Source organism: Natrix helvetica, assembly GCF_964273705.1.
Source record: "Natrix helvetica genome assembly, chromosome: 1".
In the NCBI taxonomy this organism is placed as follows: domain Eukaryota; kingdom Metazoa; phylum Chordata; class Lepidosauria; order Squamata; family Natricidae; genus Natrix; species Natrix helvetica.
In genome coordinates this window covers 355,679,215-355,697,044 of record NC_138548.1, presented here as the reverse complement: position 1 = coordinate 355,697,044, position 17,830 = coordinate 355,679,215, and the positions used below count along the sequence as shown (strand labels likewise).

The 17,830-nt window shown below is 47.6% G+C and overlaps 1 long non-coding RNA gene across 1 annotated transcript in view; it reads left to right on the top strand.

Annotated features, from left to right (window-relative positions):
* LOC309384302 overlaps positions 1–16,281 on the top strand; it is a 43,891-nt gene extending 27,610 nt beyond the window's left edge. The window contains exon 2 of the long non-coding RNA XR_014174034.1: positions 16,228–16,281. This is a non-coding gene — a long non-coding RNA (uncharacterized lncRNA). The remainder of the gene's footprint in view (positions 1–16,227) is intronic.
* Positions 16,282–17,830: the final 1,549 nt, after the last annotated feature.

Sequence of the window (17,830 nt, the reverse complement as noted above, 5' to 3'; positions counted from 1 at the left end):
AATCGATGGACTGGGTATACACCCAACATCGAAGAAAATTAAGGCGATCCAGGACGCCCCCACATCACGAAATCAGACCGAGTTGCAGGCATTCCTCGGACTTCTTAACTTCTACAGCGTTTTTCTAAGACAGAAAACTACCGTCGCTGAGCTGCTACACCGACTCCTAGCCAAGAACGTGAAATGGACCTGGGGACGTTCCGAGGCGGCCGCCTTCGCCGCAGTCAAGCGCCTGCTCACGACCGACTCTCTACTCATTCAGTACAGCCAAACTCTACCAGTGGTATTGACCTGCGATGCATCACCTTTTGGCGTCGGCACAGTACTCAGCCACAGAATGCCAAACGGCAACGAAGCCCCCATCACGTTCTACTCAAGGACTTTGTCATCGGCGGAACGAAACTACAGCCAAATGGACAGGGAAGCATTAGCCGCTGTGACTGGAGTCAAACATTTCCACGAGTATCTCTACGGCCGCGATTTCGAACTTATCACAGACCACAAACCATTGCTGGGTCTTTTGGCGGGAAACCGCCCCACACCGGTCTCACTCTCCCCGCGCATGACCAGGTGGACTGTTTTCCTGGCTGCGTATTCCTACAAACTGATACATCGACTGGGTTCCACAATAATTCCATCTCTGGCCATTGGGGGCATTCAACTCGCCCCCGTGGAGCGGGCGCGCAATTTGGGCGTCCTCCTGGATGCCAGGCTGTCCATGGATGAACATGTGACAGCCGTGGCCAGGGGGGCGTTCCACCAGGTTCGCCTGGTGCGCCAATTGCGCCCCCTATTGGACCGGGACGCCTTACGCACAGTCACCCATGCGCTGGTGACGTCTCGCCTGGACTACTGTAACGCTCTCTACATGGGGCTTCCCTTGAAATGCACTGGGAGACTGCAGTTGGTCCAGAATGCGGCCGCGCGGGTGATTATGGGGAGTACTAAGTACTCCCATGTGACACCTCTCCTGCGCGAGCTGCACTGGCTTCCTGTGGTCTATCGAGTGCGTTTCAAGGTCTTGATTACGATCTTTAAAGCGCTCCATGGCTCAGGACCTAGTTACCTGCGGGATCGTATTCTGCCCCATACATCCCTACGACCCATCCGCTCGCACAGAGAGGGACTTCTCCAGGTGCCGTCCACCAAACAGTGCCATGGGGCGGCGCCTAGGAGCAGAGCCTTCTCTGTGGCGGGCCCAGCCCTGTGGAATGACCTCCCCCCGGATATTAGGACCACTACTGACCTCCGCTCCTTCCGTGTCAAGCTCAAGACCCACCTTTTCCAAATAGCTGGCCTGGCTCAACCATAACTTTGTAACGCTCCTGATGGGTTTTTTTAATTTAGTAATTTTATTTAAGGGGATTTTAAATTGTGTTTTTAACTGTCTTTCACTTATAAGTCAACTCTCCTCCATGCACATATGTATATGTCTCTGTTCTTTTTGTATATATGTTTGTCTTATGTGTATTTTTATCCGTTTTGATTGTACGCCGCCCCGAGTCCTTCGGGAGAGGGTTGCGGCTAATCAAATAAAATTATTATTATTATTATTATTATTATTATTAGGGCACGCAGATGCACTCAGCCATTGCCCACTACCAGAACTGTTAACAGACCCTACTCCCGAAATACCGGTCCTTTTGATTGACTGTTTGGACTCAGGGCCAGTTTCTTCTGTGGACGTTGCTAGGTTTTCTGCTAAGGACAATGTAATCAGACAAGTACAAACTTGGGTATGGAGGGGGTGGCCCAAAGGGAATGTGGGACCCGAATTCAAACTGTTTTGGTCTAAGCGCGATGAACTGTCGGTTTTACAAGGTTGTTTATTGTGGGGGGATCGAGTTGTTGTACTGTACGCACTGCGGAGAAATGTATTAGAGGCTTTACATGTTGGGCATCCAGGGATCGTAAGGATGAAAGCGTTAGCTAGGAGTTACGTTTGGTGGCCAAACATGGACAAGGAGATAGAGGAATGGGTAGCCACTTGTGAGCCGTGCCAAGAGTCCAGACCAGCCCCCCCTGAAGCGCCCGCTACGGAATGGGACAAACTGAAAGCACCCTGGTCGCGAATACACATTGATTTCGCAGGGCCAGTCCAAGGGCAAACGTTTCTAATAGTTGTGGATGCATACTCCAAATGGTTGGAAGTAGTCCTGATGACTTCAATCACGGCAGAGGCAGTCATTAAGGTACTACGGCAGCTTTTCGCCACTCACGGCCTGCCCGACCTCCTGGTTTCCGACAACAGGCCCCAATTCACGGCCATGCAATTCGAAACATACTTAGCGAGTCAGGGAATTCGGCATGCCCTCGTCACGCCGGAGAGAATAGTGCGATCTGCAAAAGAGGCCCTCGCTAGGATGGGCCCAGGTGATTGGCAAACACGAATCGACCATTACTTACTAATCCAACATATTACCCCTAGTGCCACGACGGGAAGGAGCCCCGCTGAACTCCTCATGGGTCGCCGCTTACGGTCTCACCTGGACCGGCTTCACCCAAACTACTCTGCCACATCGCCCCCAGACTCCACAAGCAAAATTCAGAACTTTAGCATAGGGGATTCAGTATACGCCCACAACTATGCAGGGGGGACACTGTGGATTCCGGCAAAGGTAATTGGTATCACGGGTCCTCGATCATACTTGTTGGAGCTAGAGGACGGTAGAAACTGGAAGAGGCACATAGACCAACTCCGAGGTCGTCTAATGCACTCCAACCTATGATCAGCAAATGAAGACTTCATTCCGTCGGAAAGTCAGCCAATGCAACAACCCGAATATCCGAGCACAGAGGACTACAGCACCACGGAGCCTGGGGTGAAACCTGAGATCAACGATAGAGCAGAACAGCCTCCGAGCGAGAGGAACCTACCATCCCCTGCCAGCGAAACGGAACAAGAGGAACACGCCGATCTCACGCCCGCTGCAACTCAACCCGAACTTCGACGGTCCACCCGAGTAAGGCAGAAACCGGCATACTTACAGGACTTTGTCACCAACCGGAACACTCCATCTAAGAGGGGAGGGGTGTTAGATATTAGCATAAACCGCTGTAAGTCTCCACTCAGGTCCGCCACTAGGGCGGGAACAAGGGGTTGTTCTGATTGGACGGGAGGTTTACCAGATCCCTATAAAAGGGGAGCTACTCGACCCCATAGCAAGCTGGATCACTACTACTACTAAATAAAGAGCTGTTGTTGTCACTATCGTCTGGAGTCTGTTCTCTCGTTGCCCGAATCCAACATATTCCTTAATGGGACTATATCTATATGGAGAGAAGTAAGCACTGGGTACCCAAAGGTTCTGCTTTAGTACTCTTTAATATCTTCGTAAATGCGTTCGATGACGGATTCCAACAGGAACACATCAAATTTGTAAATGACACCAAATTGGCAGGAATAGTCAACACCTCAGAAGCTAGACTCAAGATAGAGAATCTCGATAGATTAGAACACTGGGCCTTATCTAACAAAATGAAATTCAATGCAGGGGGGAAAAAGGTTTTACACTTATTCAAAAAAAACCAAATGTACTAGTACAGAATAGGTAGCACTTGGCTCAAGTAATAACTATGAGAGGAACCTTGAAGTCCTAGTGGACAATCATTTAGATATGGGCCAGCTGTGTATTGCAGTGGCCAAAAAAAAGCCAATACAATACTAGGCTGCATTAACAGAGATAGAATCAAGATCATGTGAAGTACTAGTACCACTTTATAAAGAGTAAGACCACACTTAGATAATTGCAGACAGTTTGGTCACTATATCATAAAAAGATGTTGAGACTCTGGAAAGAATGCAGAAAAAGAGCAACAAAGAGGATTAGGGGATGGAAGAGAAAAATACAAAGAAGGGTGGCAGGAATTGGGTATGTCTAGTCTAGTGAAAGGAAGGACTAGGGCTAATTTTCTGGGAGGGCAGTAGAATTAGAATTAAGACAGTTGTGGAGGCGGAAGCCTTTATTAAAAAAAATAATGCCCTCCTAGATCAAACAGGGGACAGTACACAAGATGTGAAGGAGGGAGGGGCCGCGGCTCTGCCAGCAGACAGGGGGGAGGATGCAACACTTAGAAGACTCAGATCACAAAAATGAGTTGAATAATTGTTATAATGTAACTCTTGGAAGTGATATAAAAGATAATTGAATATATTGATGATTGAATGTAAAAACAAAAAGCTGCCAATGTTTATTCAAATTTTGATGTTTTTTCTTTTCTTTTTTATTAAAGTTGTGAGATTCGGGGGGATTTCTACCTCCCGCATGATGTAGCTGTCAAAGTTTTTCTACACCTATTTACATTTCCCCCTAAAACATTTGTAAAAAACCAATAAAAATTTTACAATAAAGAAAGGAAGGACTAGGGGTGACATGATAGCCAACTTCCAATACTTGAGGAGTTGCCCCAAAAGAGGGAGTGGTGTCAACCTATTCTCCAAAGCCCCTGAAGGCAGGACAAGGAACTGGATGGAAACTAATCAAGGAGAGAAGCAACTTCGAACTAAGGAGAAATTTCCTGACACTGAGAACAGTGGAAGGGTTTCCCTTCAGAGGTTGTGGGAGCTCCATCCCTGGTGGCTTTTAATCAGAGGCAGGACAGCCATTTGTCTGAAATGATATTGGGTCTCCTGCTTGATCAGGGCGTCTGTATAGAAGACCTGCAAGGTCCCTCCCAGCTCTGTCACAAACCCTCCAGTGATGGGAGCACCCACAACCTCTGGAGGGAAGCCATTCCCAAAGAATCCACCTTCACTTGGAAGAGACTTTTCCAATCTTCCCACCAGGAGGAAAATTGCAGCCACCAGTTTCACAGCCTGCAGCACCAGTGGGCTTAAATTCGGGGAGGGAAGGAACCTGCAGCAGCAGCAGCTGAGATGCTTCAGCCCAGTTGCTTCTCTGCTTCCAGGACTCTCCTCCCACCTGCCCTCCGCTCACCTTCCAGCTGATGCTTCCACCATGGGAATAGCACAAAAGCCGCTCTGCACACCACTCTCCTCCCATGAGTGATCCGGAACAGGAAGTTCAGTGTTTTTCAGCTGCTTTTTTCAAAAGGCAACTGGACTTTCTTTCTTCTACTCTTCCAGTCGCTTTCCAACCTTTCTAGCAACACAGTACTCGATGGTTTTAACTCCTTTAAGCTCAACCACAAGTATTATCCTCTTTCTAGGCACAGATGTTGCCTGTTTAACCTCCAGATAGGTGGCAGAAAAAAGATCTTTCTCCAGTTTCTTCCTAAGGCAACTACTTTCCACTGATTAAATGCTATCAAGTCGTTTGTGACTTCTAGCAACCGACTTTGCAGCTGAGCCTAGTGAAATAGTGAAATGTGATGTTACTTAACCTTGTGAAGATTAGCTATGTGCCCAGCCCTAAACGTTCATGAAGGTTTTACAGAATTACACAATCAGCTTTCTTAGGGGTGACTCTCAGTGGAGATCAAAACCTCTCTAATACCCCAATACTTTATGACTGATTTCCTATGGCTCCCAGGATTTTAGGGCATGGCAGCAGCATCAGGCCAGACCCTCCAGGGGAAGGAGCTTCACTCCTGCTGGCCAGGGCTGCATCCAAGAGCATCAACCACCAAGCTTCATTCTTGGAGGAGGAAATTTTATATCTGCTGAATGCCAGGTGTAAATTCTGTAAATTTGCTTGCACTGAAGTCTCCCATTAGGTCACACAGAGAAACATATGCAGCAGGGCCTAGAAAATGGAGCCTAAGAAAGAGGGCCTGATTGCCTATATATCAGCGATGGCGAACCTTTTTTGGCTTGTGTACCATAAGTGGGGGGAGCGCAGGGGGGTTGTGTGCAGGCGTGCCGCACCCATAATGCAATATGCGACCCCCAGTGCGCATGCGCGCACTACAGGCGCTCCCCCTCCCATTTTTACATTATTTTTTCACCCTCCCCAGGCTCCAGAGGCTTTATAGGAGCCTGGGGAGGGCGAAAACAGCCTCCCCCACCCTCCGGACACGTCAGCGAAGCCTCCGGACAGTCCCTGAAGCCTTCTGGTTTGCTTGGAAGATCGTTTTGAGCGCTCCGAAGACTTCAGGGACTGTTCGGGGGCTTCCTTGACGCCTCTGGAGGGTTTTTTGGGGGGCGGGGGAGGCCATTTTCATCCTCCCCAGGCTCCTATAAAGCCTCTGGAGCCTGGGGAGGGCGAAAAATGGCTTTTAAAAAGGGTGAACTCAGCACATGCGCACTGGCCAGCTGACAGGGCAGCACCTCGCGTGCCCTGACAAATGGCTCCGCGTGCCACCTGTGGCACGCGTGCCATAGGTTCGCCATCACTGCTATATATGTTAGAAGAAATTCCCCCCCTTCCCCAATGTCTATTTATCTTTTTATTGTATAGAGGGTGTTAGAATGGCAGGGCCATTCCAGGGTCAAACCTTCCTCATAGTTGTAGATGCTTATTCTAAATGGTTAGATGTAGTCCTAATGACATCAACCACGGCAGAGGCAGTTATAAAGGTTCTTAGGCGGTTTTTCGCCACCCATGGTCTACCAGATCTGTTAGTATCGGACAACGGGCCCCAATTCACGGCCATGCAGTTTGAAACATTTTTAGCAGGGTTGGGAATCAGACACGCCCTCATCGCGCCATTCCATCCAGCGTCCAATGGTCAGGCAGAAAGAATGGTGCGGTTCGCGAAAGAGGCCCTCGCCAGGATGGGCCCGGGGGATTGGCAAACACGCATTGACCATTACCTCCTCATTCAACACATTACCCCGAGCGCAACGACGGGTAGGAGCCCCGCTGAACTACTAATGGGTCGCCGCCTACGGTCTCACCTGGACAGGCTCCACCCGAATTACTCTACCTCGGCTCCCCCAGACTCTACAAGTAAGGTCAGGTCTTTTAGAGAAGGAGACACTGTTTATGCTCAAAATTACACAGGGGGGACATTGTGGATACCGGCGAGGGTCATTGGCATCATGGGCCCTCGATCGTATTTGTTAGAGCTTGAAGATGGGCGGAATTGGAGAAGGCACATCGATCAGCTTCGAGGTCGCCTAGCACACTCCAACTTAAGGGATGAGGGCGAAATTTTCCTGTCCACAGAAAGACAACCGCAGGGAAACTTCATCCCAGGAAACGACGACACCGGCGAGCTAAGCGGGGGACAGGACATCACGCACGCAGCTGAGCAACCCCCCGTCATCACAGCCGCTGAGCAAACCCCCGTCATCGCAGCCGAACAAGATACCAGGGAAAGGAGCATCGAAAACGCAAGACCTCCAGAAACAGAAAAAGCACCCGATCCTGCAACTACTTCAAACCAACAGGAAACCAGTCCTGCAAGTACTTCAACACAACCTGAACTCCGACGTTCCTCCCGAGCAAGACAAACACCCACCTACCTAAAGGACTATGTCACCTACCGCAACGTCCCATCTAGGAGGGGAGGGGTGTTAGATATTAACATATATCGGGATAAGTCTTCCCTCAGGTCCGCTCCTACAGCGGGAAACAGGTATTCCTCTGATTGGTCAATGGGCGTGCCCCATCCCTATAAAAGGGGAACCCTCCGACCACAGAGCAAGCTGGATCACTACTACTACTAATAAAATGAGCTGTTGAGTTACTTCATGTCCGCAGTCTGTCTCTCGTTGCCCAGATCCAACATTGGCGACGAAGGTGGGATTGAGAGACAGATAGGACGAAGAACGCTACTTCAAGAATCTCCGGATTTGATCCAGCCCAGGAATTCGGCAGAAATTCCGGCAGCCATCTCAGATCACCGCAGCGCGGCAAATTCAAACTGAGAAGATGGCGATGCATGCTCCCCCCGCTCCTTTCGACCCAGCAACCGACGAATGGGAAGCCTTCATGATTCGCTTCGAGTGTTTCCTCGAAGCAAATGAGTACACGGGGATCACCGATGCAAGAAAGAAAAATATCTTCCTCGGCTACTGCGGAAAGGAAGTCTTCAATACGGCCAGAGACCTCACCGCGCCTACTCCAATACAAGCAGTACCATGGGCGACGCTGAAACAAGCCTTGGAAACACATTACGCGCCAAAACCGTCCCGCCATGTCAGCCGCAAAGAATTCAACATGAGGACTCAAAAGGCGGGAGAATCCATTAACCAATTTGTTGCAGCTCTACGAAGAATAGCAGCCCACTGTGAATACAGGGATTTGGAAGAGCATATCTTAGAGCAATTCATCTGTGGGGTAAGAGACATTTCGTTGCAAAAGAAACTGTTAGCCAACCCGAATCTAACCCTACAGTCAGCATTGAACAAAGCAAGAGCGTCGGAATCAGCGGAGAAATCAGCAGTGACCATACAACGAAGGGTCAACGAAACCCAGCCAGCACCGAGACAAACCAGAGTCCACTACGAAGACGCAAGCCCCGACTACGTGGATCCCGAGTTCGAGGACAGTCACCTAATGCAGAGCAGTCACTGGAGGCCTGGGGGAAAACCCAGATCCCGTTTGCCGCCCTGCGCAAGCTGCGGAGGGAATCACCCCAGGTCTACTTGCAGGTTCAGGAACGTTGTTTGTTCGCACTGCAACAAACTTGGGCACATCGCACGAGTGTGCCGGAGCGGAGTCCCTGCCTCACGGCAGCCACCCATGTACCGCCAACAGAAGCCCAACCCAGGGGCTTGGCGAAATCAAAAAGGGCGCCCAGAGAGAAATCCACAAGTGTTTACCCAGAGAGAAACTTCCCAAAGAGCTGAACGAGCGTATTCCCAGAGAGATTACTCACAAGAAAGTGAGCGAGCGTATCCCCAGAGAGAATTCACACAGAGAGCCGAAAGAGCGTTCTACCAAGACGCTCAACGAGAGTATTCTCAGGATATAGACGATGAGATAGAGTTGACCCAGAGAGAGGAGTTGCGAACGTATCTCACCACGATACATCAGGTCCGCCCTAAGCGGCCCAAAAGGCTGAAAGTCACAGTCCTCTTGGAGGGCTCACCCTGCGAGCTGGAGGTTGACACAGGATCAACCCTGACGATCATTTCATGGGCATCCATGAAACAGGCCATTCCCAGCCTCAGAAAGAGCCAACTGCGCGCTCCTGACGTCCTGCTACGAGACTACCAGGGGAACCAAGTCCCCATCGTGGGCCAAGGCACATTCCACATCCAGTTCAAGGACATCGAAGCCCAGCTGCCCGTGACCATCTCCAGCGCGCCATTGCAGAACCTCCTGGGGCTTGATTGGTTTGAAGCCCTGGGATTAGAAGTCACCGGAATCAACGCCGTGAGAAACAGCAGCGCTGAAAAGATCTTTAAGGAGTTCGAGGATGTGTTCAGCTCCGGTCTTGGTAAGTATGTGGGCAAACCAATATCGTTCAATTTAGACCCAAATGTGGCGCCAATCCGACTTAAACCGAGACGAGTGCCTTTTGCACTCCGCCCAAAAATAGATAAAGAGATAGATAAGTTAGTGGAACAAGGAATCCTTGAGCCGGTAGATCACGCGCGTTGGGAGACACCTATCGTGACCCCAGTTAAGCCAGACGGATCAGTCCGCATCTGCGCAGACTATAAATGCACAATTAATGTCGCGCTACAACAGAGCGCATATCCGGTGCCCGTAGTACAGCACCTATTGCACTCATTGGGGCCAGGAAAGGTTTTCGCTAAGTTAGATATGGCACAAGCTTACCAGCAACTGCCAGTAGATAGCGCCACAGCGGAGGCCCAGACTATAGTGACGCACAGAGGAGCGTTTAAATGCAACCGGCTACAATTCGGCGTAAGTATTGCTCCAGGATTGTTCCAGAGCGTCATGGAACGACTGTTGCAAGGGATACCGGGAGTCGTCCCATATTTTGACGATATCTTGGTGTCCGCTGCAAACGAGGAGCAACTAAACAAAAGAGTCAGATCTGTTTTGGCCAGAATCAGAGAGAAGGGCCTCCGCCTTAAAAAAGAAAAATGCCAAATTAACGTGCCTAGTGTAGAATTCCTGGGTTATAGAATTGATGGTCAGGGAATTCACCCCACTGAAAAGAAAATTAAGGCGATCCAGGACGCCCCCACACCACGAAATCAAACCGAGTTGCAGGCCTTCCTCGGACTACTTAATTTCTACAGCGTTTTTCTGAGACAGAAGGCGACCGTTGCTGAGCCACTACACCGTCTACTCCAGAGGAACGCACCATGGAGATGGGGACGAGCCGAAGCTGCAGCATTCGCCGGGGTAAAGCGCCTGCTCACCACTGACTCACTACTTGTGCAATACAGTCAGACCCTCCCGCTGGTATTGACCTGCGACGCATCGCCTTTCGGGGTTGGAGCAGTCCTCAGCCACAGGATGCCCGACGGAAAAGAAGCACCCATTGCTTTCTACTCCAGAACTCTTTCATCGGCCGAAAGGAACTACAGCCAAATGGACAGAGAAGCGTTGGCTGCCGTTGCAGGTGTGAAACGTTTCCATGAATACCTCTACGGCCGCGATTTTGAACTCATTACTGATCACAAACCGCTGTTAGGACTTTTGGCGGGAAATCGCCCCACTCCGGTCTCCCTTTCTCCACGCATGACCAGGTGGACTGTTTTCCTGGCTGCATACTCTTACAAGTTAATTCATCGACCGGGCTCCACTCTAGGACACGCAGATGCGCTCAGCCGTTGCCCATTACCAGACATTTTGCCAGACCCCACTCCAGAAGTACCGGTATTGCTCATTGACTGTTTGGATTCGGGACCGGTTTCTTCTTACGATGTTGCAAGGTTCTCCTCGAAGGACAATTTAATAAAGCAAGTGCAAACTTGGGTATGGAGGGGGTGGCCAAAGGGAAATGTGGGCCCGGAATTCAAAATGTTTTGGTCTAAACGGGACGAACTCTCCGTGTTACAGGGATGTTTGTTGTGGGGGGATCGAGTTGTTATTCCTTTTGCTCTACGAAAAAATGTATTGAATGCTTTACATATGGGTCATCCGGGGATCGTGAGAATGAAAGCGTTAGCGAGAAGTTATGTGTGGTGGCCCAATATGGACAAAGAAATAGAGGAGTGGGTGGCCACTTGCGACCCATGCCAGGAGTCGAGACCAGCACCCCCGGAAGCGCCCGCCACAGAATGGGAGAAACCCAAGGCACCCTGGTCACGCATTCATATTGATTTTGCAGGGCCATTCCAGGGTCAAACCTTCCTCATAGTTGTAGATGCTTATTCTAAATGGTTAGATGTAGTCCTAATGACATCAACCACGGCAGAGGCAGTTATAAAGGTTCTTAGGCGGCTTTTCGCCACCCATGGTCTACCAGATCTGTTAGTATCGGACAACGGGCCCCAATTCACGGCCATGCAGTTTGAAACATTTTTAGCAGGGTTGGGAATCAGACACGCCCTCATCGCGCCATTCCATCCAGCGTCCAATGGTCAGGCAGAAAGAATGGTGCGGTTCGCGAAAGAGGCCCTCGCCAGGATGGGCCCGGGGGATTGGCAAACACGCATTGACCATTACCTCCTCATTCAACACATTACCCCGAGCGCAACGACGGGTAGGAGCCCCGCTGAACTACTAATGGGTCGCCGCCTACGGTCTCACCTGGACAGGCTCCACCCGAATTACTCTACCTCGGCTCCTCCAGACTCTACAAGTAAGGTCAGGTCTTTTAGAGAAGGAGACACTGTTTATGCTCAAAATTACACAGGGGGGACATTGTGGATACCGGCGAGGGTCATTGGCATCATGGGCCCTCGATCGTATTTGTTAGAGCTTGAAGATGGGCGGAATTGGAGAAGGCACATCGATCAGCTTCGAGGTCGCCTAGCACACTCCAACTTAAGGGATGAGGGCGAAATTTTCCTGTCCACAGAAAGACAACCACAGGGAAACTTCATCCCAGGAAACGACGACACCGGCGAGCTAAGCGGGGGACAGGACATCACGCACGCAGCTGAGCAACCCCCCGTCATCACAGCCGCTGAGCAAACCCCCGTCATCGCAGCCGAACAAGATACCAGGGAAAGGAGCATCGAAAACGCAAGACCTCCAGAAACAGAAAAAGCACCCGATCCTGCAACTACTTCAAACCAACAGGAAACCAGTCCTGCAAGTACTTCAACACAACCTGAACTCCGACGTTCCTCCCGAGCAAGACAAACACCCACCTACCTAAAGGACTATGTCACCTACCGCAACGTCCCATCTAGGAGGGGAGGGGTGTTAGATATTAACATATATCGGGATAAGTCTTCCCTCAGGTCCGCTCCTACAGCGGGAAACAGGTATTCCTCTGATTGGTCAATGGGCGTGCCCCATCCCTATAAAAGGGGAACCCTCCGACCACAGAGCAAGCTGGATCACTACTACTACTAATAAAATGAGCTGTTGAGTTACTTCATGTCCGCAGTCTGTCTCTCGTTGCCCAGATCTAACAGAGGGTTGTTTTTTATATATTCTGCTATTTCCCTCATGTTAATTTTAATGTGTCTTAGAGAAACGCTACGTTCAGTTTCATCCTTCTGCATCCTGAATGTCTTCCGGATTTTGAGGCCAGAATTTCCTAGCCAGCATCTCCTTTGCACAAAATATCTGTGAGTCATAAGCAGAGATTCTGAGTGGCCCCAGTAAGTTGCTGAAAAATACATGGTAAAAAAATATGCACAGAGGTTGTAGCTCAAGAAGAAAAAAGCATTGTGGTTTTGAGTCCTGGGTTCTTAGGTTCATGAACAACCCCTGCTGCGATCTTGTCTTCTTGGAGGTGCTGCTTGTTACCCTGGTGGTAGCAGCACCAAGATGTCTCTTATTTGTTCCAAATTTGTTACATCTTGAAATCCCCATAACTTTAACCATAAACTGCCTACTATTGACCTCACTCCATTCCTAATGGTTCTGTAAGGGGTCTGCATAAGCGCACCATTGTGCCCATCGTCCCTATCCTACTGTCCCCATTTATTCGTACCCATTTGATTCATGCTCATGTTTATTCTTATAATTATCATTTAAACGATTGACAAATCAAACAAATAAAATAAATAAAAAAATAAACTGCCTTGGTGTTGGAGCTGTGTTAGGGATATAACCCTAGCCTTGACTTGGCAATGTATATAAGCAATGATTGTAACTATGTATCTGTTACTTTAAGTGCAAGAGAGAGGTAATTGGATGCTATTGCTTTAAGCAGCCATATAAGGAAGTAGGAACTATTACGGAGTTCTCCTGTTTTTCCTGATTGTTACTGTATGTGCTTAGTATTGGAGAGAAGACCGTGTATTGGATGGTGGCTAGTCTGTATGTTAGTTACCTGTCTACATGGTGAATCGTGAGTTGAGCAACTGTAACTTCAACTTATTGTAAATAGACTGTGTACATAACTCAAGACTGTTTTTGGAGACTAAATATCCTATTTTTGTTACTCAAGTAAAGCTATTCTTTGTTTTACCTCCGGTGGCTGTGAGTGACTGTTCAGCGACACATTCGTTACTAACTTCTGCTGCGACAACTCTAGTCTCCTAACGGGGATAGACTTAACAAGCTGTGAAAAAGACATTATATGGTGGAAAACATTGCATTTCTAAAAAAGGCATTAAATAACTTTTGTGAATGAAAAAACGGGTATTGTCCACATTGCTGTGAAAGAGGGTTTTTTGGTTGGATGTTCTGCTATTTCCCTCGTGTTTGTTTTAATATCCCCTTTTTGTATATTGAAACTCAATATTTATTTCTAATCTGCACTTAATCCTTCATCGTGACATAAACTATTATTATTTTTATACTTGGAACCATACCCATTGCTCTTTCTTGCCTTCAGGAGCTTTGGTTCTAAGCATTCTTTGCAATGAACTTTTGCAGTTTCCAGCAAAGCCATAAGGTCTTCCAAATTTTTCTGTTCCCTGTCTTACTGCCCCACTTTATTCCCTTCCAAAATCACAAATCCATGGCTGATAAATATAATTTGTCCCCACTGGGATAGTTTTAAAAAAAAAAAATATTTATACTTTTAATACATCTGTAACTACTTGGTGAACAATGTATTGTCTGGGTCAATGTATTTTACACACTACACTAATAATAATATTGTTTAGGTATACATGATACCTTTTAACTTCTAACATTTACATGTATATAGTAGTGTGAATGTATTTTATTATGTATCAATATACATACTATTCCCAATTTCTACTTTCTACCTGTTTTCTAATCTTTAATGAAGCAATTGCTATGTTAAGTATTCTATATTTATCCATCATCTCTTGCTCTTTTTAGTATTTCAACTTGTAAGAAGTTAGCCCCCACCTCTCTCCTAGAAAAATGAAATCTTCTAGGAAATATTAAAAAGCACAATATTATACCTCTCTGCATGAGAAAAGGAGAAACATGATCTTGGAAAGCAGTCTCCAGCTTTGTTAACAGCCCCAGAAAGACTGGGCCACCATATCTACAACACAATAGATCTTCACCCTCAGGACATAATAGGATTAGCCCTCTACCCATCTAGCAACAGAACTCACCACCTGGGGAGATTGCATCGCTCAAGCAAGGCTCAACCAAGCCTGGAACTCCAGACGACCAATCAGAATACATTTCTTACATAGGAACAGGGTGCTCTAAGATGGGGGCCAAGAGAGGGTATTAATCTTTTTTTCACTCTCATTTATATGCTCATTTTGCCCAGGAGTTCAAACCATGTGGTCCTGTCCACCATTAAACCATCTTTCCAAGCAGTGTCCGTGTTTCCAGTGTTTTTCCCACTTGGAACTGAACTCAGATGGACATTTCTTCCAACAATTTGGCAACCCTTATGGGTCTCCAAACTAACCTGACTGATGGACCTGACCTGGGTAATTCTCCCTTGCTGGCACAGACCCATTGAGTCTGTGGGTGGATTTTTCCCAGACCTTGGCCATTTGGAACAAAGGTTTTAAAGGGGTTTTGAATGTTGAGTTCAAAGGCTGCTTGGAAAGGTGAGTACCTCTAAATTTTAACTTTAAAAGCCGAGGAGGTGAAAGTATGTGTGTCTCTCTGTGTGAATGCGCTTGAGAAAAAAATCCCTTCTCTGGATTTTGCTCCCTCTGTACATTTCCTAACCGCAGAAAGACCAACAGAGTCTGGAGGGCAGGCAGGATTTGCCAGAGCACAGGACCTTCTGTAGGGAAAAGGGAGAGAGTGTGTGGGAAAGGGTTAAAAGGCAAATGAGAGGTTCACTCTTGAGTGACTGGCTGAGCATCACTGAGCAGATCCGTATTCTGGAAAAGAGGTACCCATACTCTGAGTAATTTCGGTGGACAGAATCCTCCCAGGCCATTGGCCTGAAAAACTGAGGGATGACCACAGGTCAGAAGGTACATTCACCTGTTGGGGGTGGTGTATTCCACGGTTGCAAGAGACCCAAGTAAAAGGAAAGAGTGGAGCCTTGGTGTCTTATTGTGGAAAGTGGGAAGAGCAGACTAGGAAATGGGAAGCCTTTGTGTGCTTTTATTATTTGATCATTTTTACTTGTTTCGCAAAGGCTTATGATGGGCCTTAATTATCACTTCATTCATCCTAATCCTGTCAGACATGTGTAATTGATTTTTTCCTGTTATCTATTGCCTCCAGCCTTCCTTCCTTAATGGACCGATATTGTTTCCACTTTTTTCAATGCATGGGGTTAAGGCATGAGTCCTCAAACTACGGCCTGCAGGCTGCATGTGGCCCACTGAAGTCATTAATATAACCCGTGCAGGACCACGAGGCTGGCCCGGCCACATTGCCCCGCCCACCCTTCAGCCGAGTGCAGGACTTACCTTCGGGAGCCCCGCGGGTTGGAACTGAAAGGTAAGGCCAACAATTTTGGTCTGCAGAATGCTTCTGGATGTGGGTGTGTGTGTGAAAGAAGGCCAAAAAAATGGGTGAAAATGGCCAGGTTTGGGGCAAAAAAGGAGCCTTTTGTGCCTGCAGAATGCTTCTGGAGCTGTGGAGGGTGAAAAACTGGGTGCATAGAGGCCCAGGAGGCCATAAAAAGAGCAAAAACGGCCCTTTTTCACTCTCTTCACCTCCAGAAGATAGACAGAGAGAGAGAGAGACATAGGAAAAGAGAGAAAGCGAGGGAGATATAGTGATAGAAACAAGAAAATGGGGAACATTAGTGTACACCTTTTATATAACAAAATGAAAGTAATAACAACAGAAAATGTGGACAAATTGAATAATGAGACTATAAATTAATATAAATATGCATTATTAGTAATATATAAGCACATGGAACACAAGGGTTATGTTTAACTTGATTAGTTTTATTTGTATTAGAATGTATGACACTCAGGTGGCACACTGTTCACGCATTGATTTGATATTTTGATTGAAAAAAATAAAACTTGAGAGAGAGAGAATAAGAGGAAGAAAGAGAGAGACAGAAAGAAAGAAAGAAAGAAAGAAAGAAAGAAAGAGAGAGAGAGAGAGAGGGGAGAGAGAAAAGAGAAACACACATACAGAGGGAGGGAGGGAGGGAGAGAGAGAGAGAGAAAAAAAAGAGAGAGGAAAGAGAGACACACAGATAAAGAGGGAGAGAGAGAGAGAGAGAGAGAGAGAGAGAGAGAGAGAGAGAGAGAGAGAGAGAGAGAGAGAGAGATGTTGATTATAAATTCCTTGGGGCTGAGAAGAATTGCTTCAAAACTGAGTTTCCTGAAATGGACCACTAGACTCCTGAAGAACTGAAAAATGATCTAGTAAAAAGAAAAGGCAACAGAAAGAGCAACATGCAAACAAAAGCAAATAAAACACCCCCAGGAACAAAACAAAATAAAAGTTTAATTTTTGTACATTGTTCAAAGGACTGAATTGGCCATGCCCATCTAGTCACATGCCCATCTAGTCATGCCCACCCAGCCGGTCCAGCCCTCCCAAAGGGCTGAGGGACCATGAATTGGCCCTATTTAAAAAGTTTCAGGGCCCCTGGGTTAAGGTCATGTCCTGTCCTAAATCCCATCACCTGGAGGTGAAGGTATTTTCTTTGTGAATAGGCTGAAATGGGAGGTGATTTTGTAGGCCACTGGGACAAGAGGAAGTACACGGGTGGAGGCAGCAGAGGACTCTCATGATGCTAATGGCAGTGGCCCCCAAAAGGAGAGTTTTCGACCCATGAAGGTCTAGCAGCCAGGGCAGAAGTTCTGTTAAGTAGAAAAGAAATGTATAGTGTGCAATTTTCTGTGCCAATTGTTTTTGGATATGTCACCTTCTATGAGCTTTCAGTCAGGTTTGAAGCAAGCACATATCCCAAAATTGTTTGCAGCCATGATTGTACCTTAGTAGACAATCAAAAGCTGCTCATTTCCAAGGATTGCTTCCTGAACCTGCCTTAGTTTATTGCATCCAGGATTTGTGAAGCCCAATTTAGATTAACACTGATACAAGCTAGACTATGAATATTTTTGAAGTTGCGCACAAGGAGTCCTGGAACTCCTACTAATGCAGTGGAAAACCAGTGCAACATATTCTGCTTCACTGGGCAACCATCATTTGTGAGTCACAATCAGGAGTTGGGGTTTGGAAATCTCTTTTCTGCTACCTCTTCAGTGAGGAAATTGACTAAGGGAGCATGCCCCCTCTCCATGGAATTGGGAGACTATTGGGCCTTAGTGCCACAGAACAAAAACCAACCAGGGGAAGCTTTATGTCAGGAGTCCTCAAACTACAGCTTCCGGGCTGGATATGGCCCGCCAGCACGATGTATTCAGCCTGCACAGTGATAGGATTAAGCCCTGCCCTCGATTTACAGCCACTCCTTGTGGCTGGCTTTTCCCGCCAGCCTTACCATCCCTCCTCCAGCCATCAGCCTTATATATACCTTGCAGAATTTAGCTGTTCAGCTGTGTGCTTCTGTTCATCGCTGCTCACAAAGGTAAGGACAAAGGGCACAGGATGGACGG